At 35.0% G+C, this 26,106-nt stretch overlaps 1 long non-coding RNA gene across 1 annotated transcript in view; it reads left to right on the top strand.

Annotated features, from left to right (window-relative positions):
- Positions 1-4,069: 4,069 nt before the first annotated feature.
- Positions 4,070-26,106, top strand: part of LOC141489878 (uncharacterized) — a 50,832-nt gene continuing 28,795 nt past the window's right edge. Inside the window, exon 1 of the long non-coding RNA XR_012469017.1 lies at positions 4,070-4,133. This is a non-coding gene — a long non-coding RNA (uncharacterized LOC141489878). The remainder of the gene's footprint in view (positions 4,134-26,106) is intronic.

The raw sequence follows: 26,106 nt of genomic DNA, 5'->3' as shown, positions 1-26,106 counted from the left end.
GTGTTCATACAAATCATGAGGTTAATTACATATTCTAAAATTATGCAAATGATCATTTCAGTGGTGAATTAATCAATGTTCATCACTTGAAAAAATAGCTTTTAAATTATTTTCCCCCATAGAGATGTGTCAGAATAGTTGAAATTCTCATAGTGAGCTTCCCTTTTTAAGATTTTTTAAAAATGGCAGATGAAGACTCCTTGAGTTATTTTGGTGTTGAGCAACAGACACAGTAGGCTATTAAATTACACACAGGTGTAAAATTCCTAAAGGGTATTCCAGGTTCTGCTTTGCCATTACTTCGGAATTATATGTCAGCCATAAGTGGCTCCCATCCTTTGTTGAAACTTGGTGACTTAAAGAGAAAAAGTTGCTAACATTAACTGCCATGTAAGAAGAGAAATCAATAAAGGAGCTGTCAGTATTTTATGGGCAAGATATAGCACACTTGGGGCAGCTAGGTGGCACAGTGGATAGAGCACCAGCCCTGGAGTCAGGAGTACCTGAGTTCAAATGCAACCTCAGGCACTTAATAATTACCTAGCTGTGTGGCCTTGGGCAAGCCACTTAACCCCATTGCCTTGCAAAAAAAAAACAAAAACAAAAACATGGACTGTTCATAAATAGCAAGTATTCTTACCTCCCCATCCACCTCAATTTCCTTCAATAACACCTGAAGCATCATCATTCACCTCAGGCCTCTCCTGATTCCCCCCACTACTAGCATCTTCTCCTCCAATAGCATTTATGAACTTTTTGTGTATGTATATTTTAAACATTTATATGTGTATACATCATCTCCCTTCTTAAGGAAAGGAACTATTTCATTTTTGTCTTGTAGCCTCAGAAATTATTCTTAGAAAACAAGTGCTTATTAATTTGTATTGATAAATTGTCAAAATAGATGTTAATCAGTATTATACAAGATCAATGCAATGAAGCAGCATGGGTTCTATTTTCTTATCAGTAAGCAGTTTGTGTAGTCATTCTTGCTCATTTAAGGTCATGAAATGACCTTAATCCAATGATTCAGGAAGTTGATTTACAATCTAGAAAGGTTAGATTCCAAAGGCCCCATACTGAATGGAATCTGCCAAGTTGCCTCACTCAGCTTTCCTAGATATGCTAAAGAAGTTGACTCACAGAAATACCTCCCCTCCTCTCCTCACTAATAGATAGATTGGGTCTTGTGTAATAGTTATACTTAGAGACTATGTTTTGGGGGACAAAAGTTGTCTTATTTTCTCTGAGAAATAGTTGGTGTTAGTATGGTGAAAAGAATGCTGGCTCTGGCATCAGAGGAAGTGCCTAGGTTCAAATTCTGACTGTCACTTACTATCTGTGTAGCTCTGGGAAAGATGGTTAGTTTTTCTGGATCTTAGTCTCCCCATCTATAAATAAAAGGGTCAGACCAGATGACCTCAAATTCTAAATATTAAACCAAAAAGTCACAAGCGATACATTTGCTTTCCCTCTTATTGAATGGGCTTATATTTTATTGTTAAATATGGTATTTTTCTCAGTTTGTATGATTTGTAACTTTGAATGATCACTAGATTTGGAAACATGGATCAATAGTTGTTCAGAAATATTTTATTTCTTCCTCTATTGTCCTTCTAAACAGGAAAAGACCTTATATGTTTTTGGATAATTCCTCTTTGATCAAACAGAATCTTGTAAATGCATTTGAAAATTGTTTTAAAATCTAGAATCTAATAAACAAAATTGAGCAGAATTTACTTCATTCAAAAGTAACTAAATATGAATAGATTGTTATCTGTAACTTCCTTTGCTGTTTTTGATTAATCATGTCTAACACTTCATGACACAATTTAGAGTTTTCTTGGCAAAGACATTAGAATGGTTTGTCATTTCCATATTTTACAGGTGAGAAAACTGAAGAAAACTAGCTTAAGTGATTTACCCAGGGTCATATAGGTAATGTGTCTGAAAACAGATTTGAACTCTTGAAGATTAGAATCCAGTTAAAAAACTCATCCACTGAACCACCTAGTTGACCCTAACTTCCTTAGCAAATAGGGACCCAAGAGACTCCAGAGTGGTGCTGATGCTCTTGAAGACTTGAAGATAACAAGTAACCATGACAAGGACTCCAGTGAGCTCTCCCCCAAACTACTAAAAATACATTTCAATAATGACTCTAACCAGATACTAGAGTGGCAGAACCCCCCAAAAAACTGAGTGAAACAATTTCCCAGCCTAAGACAACTTGGAAGATCTGTGGGGAGGGTCTGTTGCATCAGAGTTACAATGAACCTGCAGCACAGCCCAGATCTCTCTGGAGTAAACAGGTTCCAGTCATCCAGTAACAGATCACAGACACCTGATCTGTGGCAGCAGTGGAGGATTTTTATACCTCTCAGCTCAGGGATTGCCAAGAACAATTGTTCTGTCACATCATTGTGAGAGCAGAGCTCAGTTCAATGCAGGCTTCAACAGACCTGGCCCCAAAAGACCAGGAGCTGGCCTGGGGAGTCACCTGGCAGGGAGCCATCTCGCAGCTGCTTCCAGGGTGCTCAACCCAATGATGGTAAGGGGGTCAGGGGAGATTGCAGAGGTCTCTTTGCTAGCACTGAGGCTGGACTCTATTGCTTTGCCCATACTCAGATCCAGGTCACAATATGGGACCCCAGTGTCAGGAAAAGGAGCAGAAACAGAGCTCACTACTTGCAGTGGAGTGGGGACTCTCCTCACAATTCTAGGGAAGAAAGGATTACTTGTGGTTATCCACAAACTAGAGCACAGGCCAGGAGAACATTTAGAATCTCTCATAAGACCTTGGAGGAAAAAAAGGTAAAAAAAGACCTTGGAGGAATTGAGGTCCAGGGTGGGGGGGTGGGGTAGAGTTGGTCACTGAAAACAACAAACCCTCAAAACTTGGGAATGTATCCTCCACCCTGGAAGCAGAACTCTACCTTAATAAAGAGTTAAAATCAAGTCAGAGACTGGGGAAATGAGCAAACAACTGAAGAAAAAAATGCAACCATAGACGATTGCTTTGGTCCAAAGGAGGATCAATATACACACTCAGAAGAGTTATCACAAAATCAAAACATCTGCATCCAAAGCCTCCAAGAAAAATATGATTTGGTTTCAGGTTACAGAAGAGCTCAAAAGGGATTTTGAAAATCATGTAAGGGAGGAAGAGGAAAAATTGGAAACAGAGTTATGCAAGAAAATCATGAAAGTCAGTATCTTGATGAAGGGAGATACAAAAAATTTACTGAAGAAAATACATCTTAAAAAATCATCTTGGATCAAATGGAAAAAGCAGTCCAAAAGGCCAACAAGGAGAAAATTGCCTTAAAAAGCAGAATTGACCAGATGGAAATGGAGATACAAAAGCTCTCTGAAGAAAATAATTCCTTCAAATTTGAATGGATGACTGTGAGAAATCAAGAAACAATAAAATAAAACTAAAAGTTAAAAAAAACCTAGAAGAAAATGAAAAATATCTCATTTGAAAAACAACTAGAAAACAGATCCAGAAGAGATAATTTTACAATTATTGTACTATCTGAAAATCATGACCTAAAAAAAAGAGCCTCGACCTCATTTTTCAAGAAATTCTCCAGGGGAAAACCTACCTGATATCCTAAAAGCAGAGGGTAAAATAAAAATTGAAATAATTCATTAATCACCTCCTGAAAGAAATCCTCAAATGAAAATTGCCAGGAATATTATAGCCAAATTTCAGAACTTGCAAATCAAGAAGAAAATATTGCAAGCAGTCAGAAAGAAACAGGTCAAATATCATGGAGTTATAGTCAGGATAACACAAGATTTAGCAGCTTCTATATTAAGGGATCATAGGGATTGGAATATGATATTCTAGAAGGCAAAAAAAGCTTGGCTGTACAACCCAGCAAAATGGAACAATCTCTTTCAGGAGAAAAGATGGATACACAATGAAATAGGGGACTTTCAAACTTTTGATCTTCAAATATAAGATTCATGTGAAGCATAAAAAAGATAAACAGAAAAAGTAAATCATAAGGGACTTAAATTATGTTGAACTGCTTATATTTCTGCATGGGAAGATGATAATGATAACTCATGTGAATCTTCTCATTTATTTGGGCATTAGAAGGAGCATGATAGACAAGGCACAGGTATGAGTTGAATTTAAAGATATAATTTATTTAAATTACATTTAAAAATAAGTATTTTAAAAATAAAGATATTAAAATAATATATAAAAGGATGGGATTAATGGGAGAGAATTGAATATAGTGAGGGAAATGGAAAGGAGGGGAAGAATAGGTAAGTTATTTCACATAAAAGAGGCAAGAAAAGCTTTTCCAGTGAAATGGAAGACGGGAAAGATGAGAGGGAGTGAGTGACCTTTACATTCATTGGGATTGTCTCAGAGAGGAAATAACATATACACTCCAATGGGTATAGAAATCTATCTTACACTAGAGAAAAAAGGAAAGGGAATGGATAGGAGAAAGGGGACAGAGTAGGGAGGGAGAGTTTAGGTGAAAGAATGGAGGAAAGATCATGGGAGAGGGAAATGAGATGAAATATATTTTGAAGGAGGGACAGAGTGAAAGGAGAGAGGGTATGGGGGAATAGGATGGAGAGAATTACAACTAGTAATAGCAACTGTGGGGAAAAATATTGGAGCCAGTTTCTCTGATAAAGACTTCATTTCTCAAACATAGAGAACTGAATCTAATTTATTAAAAAAATTAAGAATCATTCACCAATTGAGATATGGACACTTTTCAGATGAGGTTATCAATGTAATCTATTTAAATAATTTTTAAATGTCATACCTCACTATTAATGAGAGAAATGCAGGTTGGAGTAATTCTGAGGTACTACCTTTTACCTATTGGACTGGCTAATAGCACAGAAGGAGAAAATGATAAATGTTGGAAGAGATATAGGGAAATTAGGACAATGATGCATTGTGGGAGGACTCATTAAATGATTCAACAGTTCTATAGAGAAATTTGGAACTATTCCTAAAGGACTATAAAACCATGTCTACCCTTTCTTCTAGCAGTCCTACAGTTGGGTTTATATTCCAGAAGAGATGAACTATAGGAAGACAAGAATCTGTTTAGGGATATTTATAGCTGCTCTGTTCTGGTGGTAGGGAGTTGGAGATTGAGGGGTTGCCCAGTTATTGGGAAGTGGATGAATAAACTGTGGTACATGATTGAGATCAAATGCTCCTCTATTATAGGAAATGATGAACAAGAGACTCTCAGTAAAAATCTAACACAAGAGGATGCAAATGTACCTTATACAAAGCAACAGCAATATTGCAGGATGATCAGCTGTGAATAACTTACCTTTTCTTTCTTTCTTCTAAATTGGTATTTTATTCTTCCAAATACATGTTATAAAAGTTTTCCAACATTCATCCATCTGCATATGTATATTTTAAATTTCATAATTTCCTTCCATCCTTCCCCCCCATCCCTTCAATGGTGAACAGTAAGGTTAATATTGTAAATACACATTTGTGTTAAAAAAAATATTTACAGATTAGTAATTTTCAGTGTGAGGAATTAGGATTAAGAGAAAGAACTAAATAAGAGAAATTTTTAAAAAGTGAATGCAGGGACGGCTAGGTGGTGCAGTGGATAAAGCACCAGCTTGGAGTCAGGAGTACCTGGGTTCAAATCCGGTCTCAGACACTTAATAATTACCTAGCTGCCTTGGGCAAGCCACTTAACCCCATTTGCCTTACAAAAAACCTAAAAAAAATGAATGCAGTGTTCATCAGAATCTGAAGGGTTTTTTTTTAGTTTTGTTTTTCCTCTTCTGGATGGATTTAGCATTGTCCCTAACCGTTCTCCTAGGGTTGTCCTTGCTCTCTGAACTGCTGAGAAGAGCTTCATCCATCAGGGTTGATCAACTCACAATGTTGTTAATATGTATAATGTTCACTTGATTCTACTCTCTTTGCTCAGCATCAGATCCTGTAATTCATTCTATGCTTCTCTAGAGTCTGACCATTTATAGTTTCTTATAGAACAATATTAGTCCAAAAAAATTCAAATATCATAACTTGTTTAGCCATTCCTTAATTGATAGGCATCCCCTCAATTTCCAATTCTTTGCCACTACAAAAATAACTTCTATAAATATTTTGTAGCATGTAGGACCTTTTTTCTTCTTTTATGATTTCTTCTGGATATAGGCCTAGTATTGGAATTATTAGGTCAAAGAAATGTTCAGTTTTATTGCTCTTTGAGCATAATTCCATATTGGTCTACAGAATGGTTGGATCAGTTCACAACTACACCAGCAATTCATTAATGTCCCAATCCTCCCACAACCTCTCCAACATTGATCATCTAAGCCTATCTGATGGCTGTGAATTGATATCTCATAGTTTTAATTTGTATTTCTCTAATCAATAATGATTTGGAGCATTTTTCATAATATTACATATCTTTAATTTCTTAATTTGAAAACTTCATATTCTTTGATCATTTATCAATTGGGAAATGACTTGTAACCTTATAAATTTGGTGCAATTCTCTATATATTTTAGAAATGAGACCTTTATGAGAACCTCTAGCTATGAAAATTATTTCCTAGCTTACTGTTTTCCTTCTAATTTTGGCAGCATTTGTTTTATTAGAGCAAAACCTTTTTAATTTAATATAGTCAAAATCATCCATTTTTACAATTTATGATGTTTTTGTTGTGGCTAGGTAGTGCAGTGGATAGAGCACTGGCCCTGGAGTCAGGAGTACCTGAGTTCAAATGTGGCCTCAGACATGTAATAATTACCTAGCTGTGGGGCCTTGGGCAAGCCACTTAACCCTACTGCCTTGAAAAAACTAAAAAAAAAATTATAATGTTCTCTATTTCTTGTTTGGTCATAAATTTCTTCCCTTTTCATAGATAGAGTATTTCTTCATCTATTAATTTATCTATGGTGACTCCCTTTATGTCTAAATCCATACCCATTTTGACCTTATTTTGGAATAGGGTGAGAGATGTGAATCTATGCCTAATTGTTGCCATACTATTTTTCAGTTTTCCAAACAATTTTTGTCAAATAGTGAGTTCTTATCCCAGAAGCTAATGTCTTTGGGTTTGTCAAATGTATTATTGTAGTCATATACTACTGTTCCTTTTGAATTTATCCTAATCCACTGATTCATTACTCTATTTCTTAATCACAACCAGTTTTGATGACTGTCCCTCTATAGTGCAGTTTTAGATCTGATATAGGTAGGCCACCTTCCTTTACATTTTTTTCATCCATTCCCTTGATATTCTTGACCTTTTGTTGTCCAGATGAAATTTGTTACTATTTTTCCTAGCTTAGTAAAATAATTATTTAGTAATTTGATTGACATGGCATGAATAAGTAATTTAATTTGGGTAGAATTGTAATTTTTTTCATACTAGCTTGACCTAATCATGAGCAATTGACATTTTTCAGACTTTTTAGATCTGACTTTATTTGTGTGGGCACATTTCTAAATTTGGGAATAGTTCTGTATTTCTCTCCAGAATGGGTAACTCAGTTCACAACTCCACCAGCAATACATTAATTAAAGAATTGCTTTGTGATTGTGTTCAAATGGTTTCTGGGTTTGTCATGGGAGGTTGATTCCCAAGTATTTAATGTGGTCTGCAGTTGTTTTAAATGGAATTTCTCTATCTCCTACTCTTGGGCTTTGTTGTTCATATATAGAAATATTGATGAATTATGTGGGTTTATTTTATATCCTGCTACTTTGCTGAATCTGTTATTTCAAGTAGTTTTATAGATGATTTTCTTGAGTACTCTAAGTAGACCATCATATCATCTGCAAAGAGTGAAAGTTTTGCTTCCTCATTGCCAATTCTGATTCCTTCAATTTCTTTTTCTTCTCTTATTGCTAAAATCAATATTCTTAATACTATATTGAATAGTAAGTGAGATAATGGACATCCTAATCATGATGTATTATCCTAGTAATTACTTGCTATAATCACTTTGCTAAAATTTTATTTAAAATTTTTGCATCAATGTTAATTAATTAAGGAGATTGGTCTATTATTTTCTTTGTCTGTCTTGGCTTTTCCTGGTTTAGGTATCAGCACCATATTGGTGTCATATAAGGAATTTGGCAGAACTCCTATTTTTTAAAAATAGTTTATGTAGAATAGGAAGTCATTGTTCCATAGACGTTGAGTAGAATTCCCTTTTTTTTTTTCAGTTTTTGCAAGGAAATGGGGTTAAGGCCACACAGCTAGGTAATTATTAAGTGTTTAAGGGCAGATTTGAACTCAGGTCCTCCTGACTCTAGAGTTGGTGCTCTATTCACTGCACCACCTAGCTGCCCCTAGAATGAACTTTTAAATCCATCTGGACCTGGAGACCTTTCTTAGGAAATCTTTGATGGTCTTTTTTCAATTTCTTTTTTTTTCTAAAATTTAAGTAATGTATTTCCTCTTTTGTTAATCTGAGAAGTTTGTATTTTTGTAAATATTCATCTATTTCACTCAAGTTGTCCAATTCATTGGCATTTAGTTCAGCAAAGTAGCTCTGAATTATCTCTTTAATTTCCTTCTCATTGGGGGTTAGTTCACCCTTTTCACTTTTGCTGGTAATTTGGTTATCTTCTTTCTTTTTTTAAATCAGATTAACCAAAGGTTTTTCTATTTTATTAGTTTTTTCATAAAAACAACTTATAGTTTTAATTATTAGATCAATTATTCTTCCAAATTTAATATTTATTTATTATTATTTATTCCAAGTTATTGATTCTTCCAATTTAATTCCAATTCTTCCAATTCTTCTTCCAATTTTATTAATCTCTCTCTTGATTTTCAGAATTTCTAACTTGGTTTTAAATTGGAGATCTTTAATTTGTTCTTTTTCTAGCTTTTTTAGTTGCTTACCCAATTCATTGATCTATTGATACGTTGATCTGTTATATTCTTATAAGCATTTAGAGATAATATTTCCCCTCAAAACTGTCTTGGCTATATTCCATAAATCTTGTTATGAAGTCTCATTGTTATAATTTTCTTGGATATAATTATTGATTTTACTTTGATTTGTTGTTTGATCCAGTCATTATTTAAAATTAAGTTATTTAGTTTCCAACTAATTTTTGGTTTATCTTTCCATGACCCTTTATTACATGTATTTTTAATTGCATCATGATCTGAGAAGCATACATTTGTTATTTATGCCATTCTGCATTTGACTATAAGTTTTTATGCCATAGTAAATGGTCAATTTTGATGCACTGCTGAGAAAAATGTGTATTCTTTTCTATCCCCCATTAAGTTTTCTCCAAAGATCTTGCATATCTAAGTTTTCTAAGATTGTATGCACCCTCTTGACTTCCTTCTTGTTTATTTTGTGATTAGATTTATCTAGTTTTGAGAGAGGGTGGTTGAGGATCCCCATTATTAATGTCTTGCTGTCTATGTCTCCTTGTAAATCACTCAACATTTTCTTTATGAATTTGGGTGCTATACCACTAAATGCATGCATATTTAATAATGATATAGCTTCATTACCTATCTTTTAAGAAGATGTAGTTTCCTTCCCTATCCTTGTTAATGAGATTGATTTTTGCTTTTGCTTTATCTGAGATCAGGATCACAATCTCTGACATTTTTACTTCATCTGAAGCATAACATATTTTGCTCCACCCTTTCATCTTTCCCTGTGTGTATCTATCTGCTTCAAATGTGTTTCGTGTAAATACATATTGTAGGATTCTGGTTTTTAATCCATTCTGCTATCCTTTTCTGTTTTATGGAGAGTTCATCCCATTTACATTTACAGTTAAAATTTATTAATTCTGTATTTCTTGCCATGCTATCTTTCCTCATTTATATTTTTTCTCTTTCCTTTTCTCTTACTGCTCTTCACCAAAGTTTTACTCCCTTTCCCCTATACCTTTTCTTTTAAAATTTCACTTAGAGTTTATTTTTCACTTAAACCTTCACCTTCCCTTTTATCAGTCTTTCCCTCCTTATCTTTCCCTTCTCTGGCCCTTCCCTGTAAAGTAGGATAGATTTTTAAATCCAAATGGGAATGTATTCTATCTCTGGGTCAAATGTATTGAATAGAATTTACTCAGTGTTCATACCCTCTCTTCTTTCCCTCTAATAGATCTTTGTACTTCTTCACCTGGCTTTAGTTATTAAACAAGTACTATTAATCAGGTACCATCAATCAAGTTTTGATTAATTGCTTGATTGTTTGATATAGTCCAATCACAGGTTGATTGCTTGATTACTTTATTGTTTGGTAAACAATATTACCTCATAATCTCCAAATACCCTCCCCTCCCCTCTTCTATCTCATTAGAAATACACTTCTCAAGAGTCTTGAATTTCATCAAATTATAATAATTTTTATACCTCACTCCCTTTTTCCAAGTACCCTCCAAGGACATAAAATCATTATAAATCAAAGCCAAATCATTTCATGAACCATTTGTACCCCACCCCCAAGCATACTCTCTTCCAACTCCCCTCTTTAACTCCCCTACTAGGGTACTTAAACCCTTTTTAACGGAAGGATGGATTAAATCTAATCCTTCTAGGTAGATTCTCACCATACTACCTCATAGTTGCTTCTGATTTAATTAACTACAGAGTCTCAAAGTCCTCTAAATATTGGATCACTCCAAAGATCTTTCTTAAGAACTTTACATTTGATTGAAAGGTATGTGAGACAATGGCTGTCCATCTCTCAGAATATTATGCTTTCATCACAGAAAGTGTTAAGCTTTGTGAGCAAAGCAGAATTGAAGTAGGTCAAAGGAAACTGAGACATAAATTTAGAGTAAATATCCTTCTTTTATTCAAACATAGGATGTAATCTTGATCCTCTTCAATGGAGAAAGAAGAACCAACCATACTCATATCCTCTAAATCCAATCTCTTCAATTATATTCAACCTGTTCTCTATCCTAAGAGAAATACAGTTTTCAAGAAATTCAAGTATTATATCTTCCCTTAAATGGGTTGTATACCATTTAATGGTATTGACTAATATTTGTTTTGTTTTATTTTTCCTTTCCCTTTTCATTTACCTTTTTATGCATCACTTGAGCCCTGCATTTGACAATTGAATTCTTTGTTCATTTCTGGTCTTTTTATCAAGAAATTCTGATTTTTTTTTGCTCATCTTGAAATATTTGAGCTCTAATCCTGGGGTACAGGGAGTATAGATACAAGCTTTTTCTGTTGGAGCTGGGATCTGATCTCTGGCTTGTCATTGGCTAAGATGTTGCTTATGCAGTCCAGGCCTTGCATTTGCAGAAGTTTATTTCCTCCTTTATGCCCAGGTTTGTTCCCAACTCAGCCCTGTCTTTTGCCTTGGTGTTCCCAGGATTCAGATTTTGTTTGGGATTGGGACCCCTCCCTACCATTTTGCTAACTAGCTGCTGGGACCTATGCTGTTGTCAAGCCATCAGGACCTGAACTACAATGTGATTAAAAGCCCCTCACTGACTTTCCTGCTCCCCCACTTTGCTGGACTTTACTTCCCCTTTTCCCCCAAAGAGACAGACCTTCACTGACTTACCTTTTCTCAGTAATTCTGTGACCCAAGAGAACTCTGATGGACTTATGATAAAGAATGCTATCCATCCCAAATACAGAACTAATGATGTCTGAATACAGAGTGAAGCAAATTTTTTCACTTTATTTTTCTTGAGGTTTCTTTTGGTGGGGGGGGTGGTTATTTTTACTTTCTCCACATGACTATTAGTAGTGTTTTTCATGGCTACATATTTTAACCTATTCTCAATGAGGAGGAGTGGGGTGGGAAGAAGGAAGAGAATTTCAAACTCATGTTTTTGAAATGTAGCTTTTTTTTGCATGTAGCTGGAGGAAAAAAAAATTCTTTTTGCAAGTCATTGGGGTTAAGTGGTTTACCCAAGGCCACACAGCTAGGTAATTATTAAGTGTCTGAGGCTGGATTTGAACTCAGATACTCTTGACTCGAGGGCCAGTGCTCTATCCACTTTGCCACCTAGCCACCCTGGAAAAATTTTTTAAAAAGATTATAACCTCCTGGGTTATGGAACTTTGGTTTAAATAGTATAAATAGTATAAATAATTAAATATTATATTAATATACCATAACAAATAACATATTGGAATAGCAAGTCAATTTAAATAAGTGGGCTTGTATTAATTCATAACCGCATTATCTGACAGAACATAATCTAAGTTTTCCAAGTTAAAATGTAGAGGAAAAATGAGTGCCTTATTACTAATCTAATCCTCCACTGGATCTATGACCTTGAATTGTGAAAACTTTTTGCAGTGATGTATATCACAATCTATTTCTGCCTGGTCAATTTGTGTCCATGGCCTCCTATATTTCTATCATGGAGTATAAATTCAACATTCTAGGTATTCCTCATGTTCTTTTTGATATCTCATGCTCTATGGAATTGACCTATCTTTTTTTTCCCTGATTGATATTCTTCTATTATTAGCTACAGCTAGATAACAATGTCTAATATCTAGTGCTTTAAGAAGTTCTAATTAATTTTGTTTCTTGAGCAACTTTTTAAAAAAACTTCTGGAAAACATGACATATTTAAATTCTATCTTTTGATTAAACATTTGAGTTATTCTGAGAACCCCAAGAAGAGATTTTAAAACTGAGCCTGAAAAGAACTCTCCATGTTCTACAAAACTGACTGATTCAATGAAAACTTGATTAATTGATACCATGGGATTTATTTCAGCTAACCTGGATACTGGTATGATCCACTATCCCAAATACTTTATATTTCCTCTGATGGCATAATAGAAATCATTTCAGAAGTAAAAAAAAGATTTAATTTAATTATGTGCTATCTTTCCCTAAAGTCAATTTGACTAATTAATTTAAAATCTTCCAGGCTTACTTATCATATCAACTTTAGATTCAGGTATGTTTCATGAATTCAGTACAAATAAAATTTAAAGTACAAGATAGGAATTTATATTTTTAGACATTATTGAATGCTCACAAATATTATCTATTTTCACTCATATATAGTTTTTAACTTGCTTCATTTTATTTAAAAAAGATCTTACAATCACAATAAAAGGAAATATTTCATAAGCTACATTTTATTACAATGTTATTGATTATACAGACTATGAAATAATTTTTTCAAGTTAGTGAGGTACATGAAATGGCATATTCAATAAGCAGATAAAAGAATGTTTAGCATATTTTCAAAGGCAATGTTGGTAGAGTATCAGGCCTAGAGTTAAGAAGACTCATCTTCCTAAATTCAGATCTGGCCACAGATTTTACCAGCTGTGTGACTCAATCCTATTTGCCTCAGTTTCCTCATCTATGAAATGAGCTAGGGAAGGATATAGAAAATCATGCCAGTGTCTTTGCCCAGAAAACCCCAATTGGGGTCATGAATTGTCAAGATATGGCTGAAAAATGACTGAACAATAACACTTTTTCTGAGAATGTAAATTCAAAGACTCTTAGCAAGTCCTAGACATTATAGATGTTTGAATGAACAAGGGAAGCAAAGGGACATGCTCTGAAAAAGTTACTGTAGCTTTTGATATATGTCATGATATATTGCTTCTCATAAGAATAGTTTCTGAATTGTGTTACTTATGTCATGATGAGAAATGCCATTTAAATGTGTTAGGAAATTAAGTAATGAAATGATTTGACACATGAAAGAAAATTTAAAACTGTAGTTTTTCTTTCAGCTGTCACAACTCATTTAGATAACAATTGTCTACAATTGCAAATCTCTGATTCAAAATGTCAGCAAATGTCTTACTGAGGAGAAAAAACAATGGCTCTAAGGTGAATATAAATATTAACAGCTGGAGTTTATCTGTCTCCAATATGCTTATTGGTTCCTTGTTCTACTAATTTTGAACAAGCGTACAACAGTGTTGAAAGATAGGACATTGAGAGTGGGAAATACTGAAAAGGCATGAACTAAAAATATTTACAAGACTATTCTGAGTAAAGTCTGATGCTATCCTGAAGACTTGTCCCTTTGCCCCAATATTACATCACATGTGCTCCATAAATTTTTTCATTACTCTTCTTGAAGTATTTTTAATATATCTGTGAATAAAGGAACTAGATAAGAAGGGAATTCCAGGTTTTTAAAATTTCCTTGCCTTTGTCCATTTATGTTACAGTCTCATTGTTACAGAAACAGCCATTATATGCTTTAAAATGTCATTTTTTTCTTTTAGTATAATTTTTGTAAAAGAAAAAAATCATTTAAGTGTTTAAGAATTGTCATGATGAATCTTGATGAATCAATTCTTTCATGATCATTATGGGGTATAGAGATAGTCAAAGAGATACTCCTATCTAGACAGGTACTTGTAGTGAAGTTATAATGAAAAAGAACTACTTTTAGAGTTAAGTATCAGCAGAATGTTACATATGTATATGTGTGTGGATAAATATGTGCAGCATGTATATATGCTATCTGTCAATAACTTAAACAAATGGAGATTTATGTTAAAAACTATAAACATAAGAAAGAGAAGATACACATTTAATTTTAATTTGTTCTTTAGCACACCCTATTGAAGAGTAAAACAGTCTTGCTAGATTGCTTTTAGTTTTATAAATCAACCTGAGGCAACACATCCTTGAACAAACTCAATTCCAGAGCTGCTTGCTTATTGATAAATAGGATGTTGATCTTGTGTTCTAATGTATTTCCTTTGTTGGGAAAATAAGCCTTTTTTGGTGGAGAAAGATACATCAGATACATTTGCAGAAGATTAGATATACTAAAAATGTTAACCAGATCCAAGTTACTGTGTTTTTATAAGAAAACATAAAGTAGAAAAGAGATCATGGCAAGAGACACAGGGGATGAATTAAACCAAAATATATATTCAGAAATTTAGAACAGAATTATAGGCCAGAGCCCAACAAGAAAAAAATATTAACATTAAAATGGAATCATGAAATATGTAATAAAATAAATAAAAACAAAATAGAACATACATAATGTCAACATGTATTTGTTAATTTGGTTTTTAAGTCAATATGAACCTATAGAGATCCTTATGTATAGTTGCAACCTTCATTTCTACTTGTTTGACACCACTTTTCTATAAGACAGCAATTTTTCCATATACTTAGATGCTGTCATATAGAATTATAAGGAAGAAAATTATACTTTCTTTTGATATTATGATAATTTCCCAATATATTTCTGCCACTTCATCTTCCCAGGCTCAGAATTTAATTCTCCCTAGAACAAATAAAAACAGTTAAGCAAATCTAAGGGAAACCTTGGTAGAAAGCATCTTATGATATAAAGACTAAGTAGGACATGAAGGGATCGAATCTTAGGAGTTCTCTGATAAAAACTCATAAACTAAGGACTATAAACTTTCGAGAGACAGAACCCACAAAGGGACCCAGTGAGGCAGTTTTCCTACTCAAGGTAACCTGGAAAAGAGCAGAAAGGCTCTGCTCCCCCGGGGTCAGAGGGGCGGCCTGCCAGAGGGGTGGCCTGCCAGAGCCAAAGAACTTCAGCCTCCTGGAGGCATCCCCAGGGCGCTGGGAGCCTGCTCACAGCAGCAGGGAGTCTCCTGAGCTGCACCTCGGGGAGCACCCGGCACAAAGTGGGGGAACAGCAGGGGACCTCTGCCAGAGTGAGCACATGGAGCCCAGCCCTCAGGGCACACAGCTAGCAGCTTGGTCTTTCCACAGCCTAGACCAGGAAACAAAAGCAGGTGGAGCCAGTAAGCAGGAGCCCCCAGGGCATGAGCCCATTGAGCTGAGGGAGGGGAGTGAAGAGAGAGAGACTAAGGAGCTCAGTCCTCTGCCCCTGGAACAGGACTCTGGGGCTCTGACCACAATCAGATCCTGATCACAATCTAGGCCCCCCCCATAACAACAGGGCCCCCACCACCTCGGCCACATGGTAGAGGGGGAGCGCTTATGGTCATTCACAGACCAGGAGGGAGGACAGAACCTCACACACTGAGACCCTTGTGGGAGTGTCCCAAAAGCTCAGGAAGCACCCCAAAAAACAGGCTTAGGCTGGGAAAATGAACAAGCAAAGAAACAAGAGGAAGACCATTGAGAAACATTTTGCAAATGAGCCCAAGAAGGATCAAAATACTCAGTCTGAAGATGAGGAAGCACAAGCTCCTGCATCTAAACACTCCAAGCAAAACAGAAATTGGGCTCAGGCTATGATAGAGCTCAAAAAAGACTGAAAATCAAATGTGGGAGTTGGAAGGAAAAACTGGGAAAAGAAAGGAGAGAGATGCAGGAAAAATGAAGTCAGCAGCTTAATCAAGGAAATCCAAAAAAAATGCTGAAGAAAATAGCATGCTAAAAACCAGCTTAGGTCAAATGGATAAAACAGTTCAAAAAGTTATTGAGGAGAAGAATGCTTTAAAAAGCAAAATTGGCCAGATGGAAAAAGAGATAAGAAAACTCTCTGAGGAGAACAAATCCTTCAGACAAAGAATAGAATTCAGGGAGATTGATGAATTTACCAGAAATCGGGAATCAATACTTCAAAACCAAACAAATGAAAAATTAGAAGAAAATGTGAAATATCTCATTGAAAAAACAACTGATATGGAAAACAGACTTAGGAAAGATAATTTGAAAATTATTGGAATACCTAAAAGTCATGATCAGGAAAAGAGCCTTGACATCATTTTCAAAGAATTACTACAGGAAAATTGCCCTGATATTCTAGAAGCAGAGGGCAAAATAGAAATGGAGAGAATCCACCGATCCCCCAGAGAAAGAGATCCCACAAAACCAACCCCTAGGAATATTATAGCCAAGTTCAAGAACTCCCAAGTCAAAGAGAAAATATTACAAGCAGCCAGAAGGACACAGTTCAAATATCGTGGAGCTGCAGTCAGGATCACACAGGATTTAGCAGCAACTGCAGTGGAAGCTCCTAGGGCTTGGAATACAATATACCGGAAGGCAAAAGAGCTTAGAATGCAGCCAAGAATGAACTACCCAGCAAGGCTGAATGTCCTCTTCCAGGGAAAAAGATGGACTTTCAATGAACCAGGGGAATTTCAAAGGTTCCTTTTGGAATGGCCAGAGTTGAACAGAACGTTTGATCTTCAGATACAGGACTCAGGTAAAGCATGGAGATTGGAGGAGAGGGGGGGAAATATGAGGGACTTAATGAGGATGAACTGCATGTATAGAAAAATGATACTGATAATATTCATATGAACCATCTCAATTAATAGAGCAGGTAGAGGGAGCTTTTATAGTTGAAGCGCAGGAGAAAGCTGAATTCAAAGATAAAATATGGTGTAAAAATGGAGTCAATAGGAAAAAAAAGGGAAATGGAATGGGAGAAAGAAAAAGGAGAGGGAGAATAGGCCAAGATATTTCACATAATAAGATTTTTTTTTATTACAATGAGCTATTGCAATGATATGGAAGTGGGGAGGCAAGGGGGAATGAGGGAACCTTTGCTCTCATCAGAGATGGCTAGGAGAGGAAACAGCAAATATACTCAATGGGGTATAGACAACTGGAGTAAGAAGGAGGGGGGAGCAGGGGGGGGAAGGGGTGGGGATGTGAATAAAGGAGGAGAGGATGGACCATGGGGGGAGAGTGGTCAGATATAACACATTTTCTTTTTCACTTCTTGCAAGGGGCTGGGATTGGATGGCCTGCCCAGGATCATAGGGCAAGGTGGATTCTGGGCCTAAGGGGTAGTATGGGGGCTCAGGGCTTCTTGGCCCCAGGACCAGGGATCTGTCTGCTGCGCCACTCAGTGACCCTACAGCAGAGTCATAGTGAAAGGAGAGAGAAAATAGAGTACATGGTAGTGGAGAAATAAGAAAGGAGGGAGTTGCAATCAGCAATGGCAATGTTGGAAAAATATGGAAATAATTTTTGTGATGGACTTATCATAAAGAATGTGATCCACCCACGACAGAGTTGATGGTGTTGGAACAAAGACTGAAGCACATTTTTTGTTATTATTATTTGGGAGAGGGTGCAGGGCAAGTGGGGCTGGGTGGCCTGCCTGGGGCCACATAGCAGGGTGATCTTTGGGTGTCTGGGGCCAGATTTGGACCCAGGTGCTCCTGGCTCAAGGGCCAGTGCTCTGTCTGCCACCCCTACTATTATTACTATTTTATTTTATTTTGGGTCTTTTTTTTTTTTTTACTTCTTTTTGGTTTTTGCAGGGCAGTGGGGATCTGGTGGCTTGCATGTCACATGGCTGGGTGATTATTGGGTTTATGAGGCTGGATATGGGCTTGGGTGCTCGTGGCTCCAGGGCTGGTGCTTCGTCCATTGCACCACCTGGCCATACCTACAATTATTACTATTTTTTTTTTAATTTTAATTTTTTTTCTCTCCCCTTTACTTTTTCGCCCAAGCAAGTCTATCTAAATTCATGGGGGGAGGGGTATTTTGTTTACTTGTAAACAAATATATTTTATTAATGTAAAAAAAACATTTGTACAAAATGAGAATAAAAATAAATTTAAAAAAAGACTATGTAAAAAAAATTTTAAACAAATATCTAGGAGCAGAATCAAAATGGTGGCATGAAGCTAGGAAGCTTCCAAAGCTTTTCCTGAAACAACTCTAAATGAAGTCTCTACCCTAACATGACAGAACCCATTAAAAAAAAAACCAAGAGAGCAATAATTTCTTAACTCAAGACATTGTGGAGGAACTTTGGTAAAGGTTTGTCTCACATGATTAAAAAAAAGAGTATAGCCCAGCATAGGGAGAACTGGAAAGACAGAATGAGGCTATTAGCCACAGTGCAATTCAGCTTGGGGCTCAGAAAGCCAGTGGTACAATAGGCCAGCAGTGAGGGTTCCAACAGCAGCTTAGAATACAAAGTTTAAGCCCCAGTGATATAGGGGCAATAGGAGAGAAAGGGTTGGGTTACTCTAATATAAGGTACAAACTGCTAGGACCTGAGACCAGAGGCAAGCTGTAAGTCAGGGACCAGAGCCCTGATTCCAGCAGAAAAAGTTTGGAACTGTGCCCCTTTGCCTTAGGAGCAGAATCAACTATCAAAATGAGTAAAAAAAATATAATTACTAGCCATAAAAACTACTATTCTGTTAGGGATGATAAAAATGCTATCTCAGAAGAGGAAAGCAATAACAAAATACCTACATATGAAGCCTCAAAGGGGTTTATGACTTGGTCTGAAATACAAAAAAAGATCTATTGAAAGAACTCAAAAAGAATTTTAAAAATTAAGAGAAGAAAAATAGAGAAAAGAAATGAAAGTCATATAGGAAAATTATGAAAAAAATTGATTGAAGAAAACAATAACTTTAAAAGTAAAATTCCAAATGAAAAAAGAAATCAACTTCTTTAAAAGTAAAATTAACCAATTGAAAAGGAAAAATAAAAGTTAAATGAAGAAAACAAAGTCCTAATAATTAGAACCAGACAAATGAAAACGAATAACACCATGATATTCCAAGACTCCATCACACAAAACCAAAAGGCTGAAAAAATAGAAAAAAGTAAAGGACATATTAGAAAAAAAGTGACCAATCTGGAAAATATATCCAGGAGATAAAAATTTCAAATTATTGATCTACCTGAAAGTCATAATCAGAAAAAGAGGCTACATAACATCTTGCAGGAAATGACCTGGGAAAAGTGCTCTAATTTTCTAGAACAAGAAGATAAAATAGTTCTTGAAAGAATCCATCATTTACCCTGAGAAAGCAACCCCTAAATAAAACCTCCAAGGAATATTATGACCAAATATCAGAATACTCTGCTAAAGGAGAAAATACTTTCAAAAAAGAAGCAATGAGCCTAGTCAGGAATACACAGGATTTACCAGTTTCAATATTAAAGGATCAAAGACCTGGAATATGATATTCTGGAGAGCAAAGAAACTTGGATTACAACCCATAATCAACTACCCTGCAAATTCAGCATATTCATTCAAGGGAAAAGATGGATTTTCAACAAAATAAAGAATTTTGCAACTTTCCTGATATAAAGACCAGAACTGAACAGAAAATTTGATATTCAGATAGAAGACTCTAGATGTGTAAAAAGGTAAACAGAAAGAAGAAAAATGATAGCTGATAATACTAAGAAAAACATTAGGTAAATAAGACTAAATGGTAAGACTGTAACTCTGAGAATTGTATTTCTCTTAGGATAGTTGAAAGGAAGGCAATTAGGCAGAGGGTGTGGGTATAAAGTAATCAAGATGCAATAATTTATCTCATGAAGGTTGCATCTCTATCAGAATAGTGTGTTCTCAGAGTGTATGGGGATAAATTGATCATGAGGTGATGGTACTTTAGCTCTTGAAGGTTATATTTCTATAGGAAAGTTTAAAGGAGTATACTGGAACACAGTGTGTGAGTACAAATTAATTATGGCAATAATGCTAATGGTTCTTGAGAATTGTACTTCTATCAGGTAGTTGAAATAAGTTTACTTTGACTGAGGGTGGGATTACAAGACAGACATAAAACTAGACATGAAAAAAGTGGAGAAGGTAGAGGCATTAGAAATAATTACCACATGAAGAGGCACAAAGGAAGAAAAGAGAGTGTAAACACTGAGTAAGTCTCACTTTCAACAGAGAGAATTCTCAAAGAGAGAATGATATACATTCCTAATTAGATTTAGAAATTTATCCTACCTTGCAGGGAAGTAGGAGGAAAAAGGGAATGGACAGTTTGAGGCAGGTAGCAATCAGAAGCAAAACAATGGCAAGGAAAGATAAGGAGAAAGAAGAAAGAAAACAACTGGGGGAAGATAGAATGGAGGAAATTAAAAAAGATTTTGACGTCAATTTTTCTCTCTCATAATATTTCCCCCCATGCCTAATATGAAAGTATATTAAATAAAATTATAAATATACAACTTATATTAGATTGTTTACTGCCAGGGGGAAGTTGGAGGAATGAGAGGGAAGTAGAAAAATGTGAAACACAAACACTGGCAAAAAAATGAATGTTGAAAACTATCTTTGTATGTAATTAAAAATAAGAAAAATCATGGAGTTCAGATTGAATTCATGCAAAAACAATTGAGCAGAACCAGGAAAAAATTGTACACAGGAACAACAATATTGTAAGATGATCTACTGTAAATAACTTTGCTATTCTCAGCAATACAATGATCCAAGAAAATTCTGAAAGACTTATGATGAAAGGTTCTATTCATCTCCAGAGAAAGAACTGATGGAGTCTGAATGAAGATATTTTACTTTCTTTATTTTGTTAAGGTTTTTGTCCATGTTTTCTTTCACATCATGACTTAAAATTTGCTTTTCATGGCTATACTTAAATAACTTACGTTAAGTTTCTTCTTCAATAGGGGGAAGTAAGAGAGAGACAATTTGGACTCAAAATTTCAAAAAAAAATGTTAAAATTATTTTTATATATTTTAGAAAAAAATAATGAAAATTTTAAAAACTTTTAAAACTTTTAAAAACAATTAGATTTCTATATCAGGAAGCAAGTTCTTTACCAGAAAATTTATTTGACAGAATTTATTCATACTTATATGAGACAGAATTTATTTGATAGTAAATTCTCATGTATTTCTATAAAGTTTCCTATAGCTTTAGCAAATATGTGCTTCTTTTTTATTCTTTTTTTACTACTACTACTACTACTACTACCATTTTGTGTTTTCTCTATCAACTTTCAGCCCAAATCAATATCCAGAAATTCACTAGCTTTGCAATAAAATTCTATTGAGTTATAAATGGACCAATAACAGAAATCTACATCTAACCAAGCCCCAAAGAACATTTATCTAAGGAGGCCCCCATCACTGGGGCAAAGAGTGATTAGTGATTTCAGTAACCATTGTCTGCTTGAGGAGTAGAATTGGCAAAGTTGGGGGGAAGAAGAGATTCTTGGTCTTTGACTTCCAGCTTTGAGAAAGAAAATATAGTTTTTCATTCTCTTCAGGGAGAGATCCCAGAAGGAAGAGAAATATTCTGAGAAGAGGCTGATATGTAGAGAAGCAGGTACCTCAATTATATCCCTAACTCCAATTTATTATTATCAGATACTTTGGGAAATTTCCTTTGTATGAAATCTGGAATTTTTTTAGATTAGCTGATATATTTCATTACTAATGGAATAAATCATTTACTCTCTGTATTGTTTGATATATTTTCATCTATATAACTTCCCTGATTTCTTAGTTTGGAAAAATAGGGTTTATTTGCTATTCACTATACTGTGGGTTTTATTTCACTGGCAGTTACTCTCTGAGAAAAGAGTAAATTCTTAGATATGTAGTATAGGGCAATACTTTCCCATTAAGAGGCATTGCTGAGGATATCATCTTGAAATTAAAACTATTTCCTTTAGAGTAGCAATATTTAGGGAGGCAGAGAGACACAGATGCACAGTACAACCTCTGTGAGCAAAGTAAAATGATCATCTTCATGGCACCAATCTCTTGTTCCCCTCCTGGATTTCTATGAAAAGATTGGCAGAGGACTGTTTAGAGATAGTTATCCATTCACACCTCAACGGAACCGTTTGGGAAAATATAAATATGTATACATATGTATATATATATATATATATTCATATATGCATACACTCATACATCACTTATGTGAAACAGAAAACTTTGAACTGATAGAGTGAAGTAAACAGATTCTCCATAGGAGAAATATACACAATGACTACAAATCATGTTAAATAAAAATAAACATTAAAAAACAGCAGGACTCACATTAACTATAATAATAATAATATTGACTGTGTGACTTGTTCAAATAAAGTACCCTCTCAGTAATGTAGGTAATTCTCAATTATTGTAATAAATTTCAGAGTATCTGTTAAAGAGTAGCTGTTGGAGTAGTGGATTTGTTAGAGTGTTTGACATAGAGGCAGGGATATCTGCATTCAAATCTTACATCAGAAGTCTACTTTTGGAGTAAACCAAGGCAAGTCATTTCTGTTTGTCTCGGTTTCCTCAGTATAAAATAAGCAGTATAATAGGAGCTACTTCACTGGGTTGTTGAAAAGATCAAATGAGAAATAACATTGTGAGATGAACAACCTTGATGGAAGCAGCTCCTCTCAGCAGTTCAGAGAGCTAAGACAACTGAATTAGATGAGATATGGACAATGTTATCCACATTCAGAGGAAGAAAAACCAAACCAAATCACACACACACACACACACACACACACACACACACACACACACACACACATACACACCCAACCCTTCAGAATCTGATGAACACTTCATAAAAATTATTTCTTATTCATTTCCCTTAATCCTAATTCCTCATACTGAAAATGACTAATCTGTAAACATGTCTATCCAAAAGATCAAATGAGAAAACATTTGGAAAGAACTAAGCATAGTGAACTGGTACAAAATACATACTTTTTAAATACTTATTCCCTTCCCTCACCTTTAGGGAATTTCCTCAATTGGAATTAAAAGTAGAGGTCCAGACACACACATACATATATGTGTACATCATTTAGTCAATTATTACTCTATGTCCACATTTTATCCAGGATTATCCTTTGCTCAGATGGAGCAAGTTCAAACAGACTCATGAGCGTCAACTGTTAAGTTTTTAGTGTGAACATTTAAATAATGCTATTAAACCAGTGTTTGATTTGACATTTTGTTAATTGTCTAATTTATACATGAGAAATTGTGAATAAATATTAATAATACAGATTAATATTATCTTGAGTTTGTCATATGCATATGCTATTTTCTTTTCATGCCAGTTGTTGTTAAACATTTTATCAACACACCCTTGCCTCAATCATTTTTCTTAAAAAGACTAAATAAAATGGATGTTGATTTATAAACTAACATTAAAAAGGTAGATTAGCTGATATATTTTTAGATTAGCTGATATATTTCATTACTAATGGAATAAATCATTTACTCTCTGTATTGTTTGATATATTTTCATCTATATAACTTCCCTGATTTCTTAGTTTGGAAAAATAGGGTTTATTTGCTATTCACTATACTGTGGGTTTTATTTCACTGGCAGTTACTCTCTGAGAAAAGAGTAAATTCTTAGATATGTAGTATAGGGCTTTAGCTGAGAATGGCAGCAAATAGCTATCTGACCCCATAATTTGTTGCTGTACTAAAAAAACTAAGCAAACATCAATGGCATTTTCAAATGGAGAATAGCTACCAGACTCACCAAAAGGCTCTTTGGGGATACTGCATAAAAATTTGATTAAATATCAGATATTGAAAACTAGAATTCTTCTTTATATATAATATACTTCTAGACCTGGAAGAGATCTTAAAACTCAGTGTCAACATTTTCTACATAAAAAAATAAAGAAACTAAGAATCCACAAAGTTTAAATGTCTTCTCTAAGTTTACAAACATCTTAGCAGCAAAGAGATCTACCAGATCTCTTTTCACTATATCCCACTATATCCCATTTTAAAGGGTTCACCCTTTAAAAACATATTTATACTAATAGGGTCTTGCATCTCTTTTTTTCCCTCTTTTAAAATTTTCATCCATATGTGCATGTATATTTTTAAGTTATAAAATTTTCTTCCGCACTCCCTTCAAACCTTCCCCCACAGCAGTGAATAGTACATACACATTTTGATAAACATGTTTACATATTAGTAATTTTCAGTATGAGGAATTATAATTAAGGAAAAGAGATACATAAAAGATAATTTTATAAAGTGTTCATCAGCTTCTGAAGGGTTTTGTGTGTATGTGTGTGTGTGAGTGTGTGTGTGTGTGTGTGTGTGTGTGTGTGTGTGTGTGTGTGTTTTGTTTTACTTTGCTTTTCTTCTTCTGGATAGGGATAACATAGTCCATAGTCCATAGTCTATACAATTGTCCTAGTTCTCTGGACTGCTGAGAAGAGCTGCTTCCATCAAAGTTCTTCATCTCACAATGTTGTTATTGATGTGTATATTGCTCTGATTCTTGCATCTCTAAGCTTTGCTTGTACTTTTGATGGAATTAAATGCTGCCTTCTTGCTGTGAAACCTGGACAGTCTATCAGTGCCATGCCAGGAAACTGAATTGCTTCCATTTAAATTGTCTTAGGAAGATTCTGTAGATCACCTAGCAGGAGCTAAGCTTCCTAGCATTCTAACATTACTACAGAGAGCACAACTATGATACACTGGGCATGTTGTTAGAATGCCAAATTTTCACATGTCAAAAAGACTATTTTATGGAGAGCTCACATAGGGCAAGTGCTCACAGGGGGGTCAGAAGAAGCCATACCAGGACACCCTGAATTTCTCTTTTTAAGAACTTTAGAATTGGGGCTGGCTAGGTGGCATAGTGGATAAAGCACTGGCCCTGGAGTCAGGAGTACCTGGGTTCAAATCCAGACTTAATAATTAACTAGCTGTGCAGCCTTGGGCAAGCCATTTAACCCCATTTGCCTTGCAAAAACCTAAAAAAGAAGAACTTTAGAATTCATTATGCTGCATGGGAGACACTGCCTAGCATGACGTGCCCTCATCAGTGAGGTGCTGCACTCTATGAGCAAGGCAGAATTGAAGCAGTTCAAAGGATACATGACATCCATAAGTTTAGAGTACCCGCCCCAGGTGTTCACATGGACTATTTGTGCCCAACCTGTGGCAGAGCATTTCAAGCTAGTATGGTCTGATCCAGCCACAGTTGGACACCATATAATTTGTCTCTAGCATAGTGATGTCGTTTGGTCTCCTTCAATAGCAAAGGACAAAAGCCAACTATGCTCATAGAAACATTTTTAGGAAAACAACTCGCATTAAATTGGTAGGTTAAAGAAAGCAAACTAAATAAAGTCAATAGAAATATGAAGCTAAAATGTTTATCATTTTTATAGTAATATTATCTGAGAAGTCACATAATAATGGGTAACAGAAACTCTTACCATTTTATATTGGGAATTTTTCAAATTCTCTCCAATGTCAAATGCTCTAATATCAGATGAAGAATTTACTTCTGCCTTGAATTAAAGCTTCAATGTGTACAATGGTTAGATTAATAGAATTGTTATATACTTTATACCTCAATTCTTCATGGATTTAGGGCTTCATTCATAAGGTTACCTGTGCTCCTCATTCAGATTGCAACTATCTTGACCTTAATAGCTGTCTTCATGAATTGCTCTAGATGAAA

This window comes from Macrotis lagotis, chromosome 5 (genome assembly GCF_037893015.1).
Source record: "Macrotis lagotis isolate mMagLag1 chromosome 5, bilby.v1.9.chrom.fasta, whole genome shotgun sequence".
Taxonomy (NCBI): domain Eukaryota; kingdom Metazoa; phylum Chordata; class Mammalia; order Peramelemorphia; family Peramelidae; genus Macrotis; species Macrotis lagotis.
The sequence above is the reverse complement of the archived record's forward strand: the minus strand, read 5'-3'. Positions and strand labels throughout refer to the sequence as shown.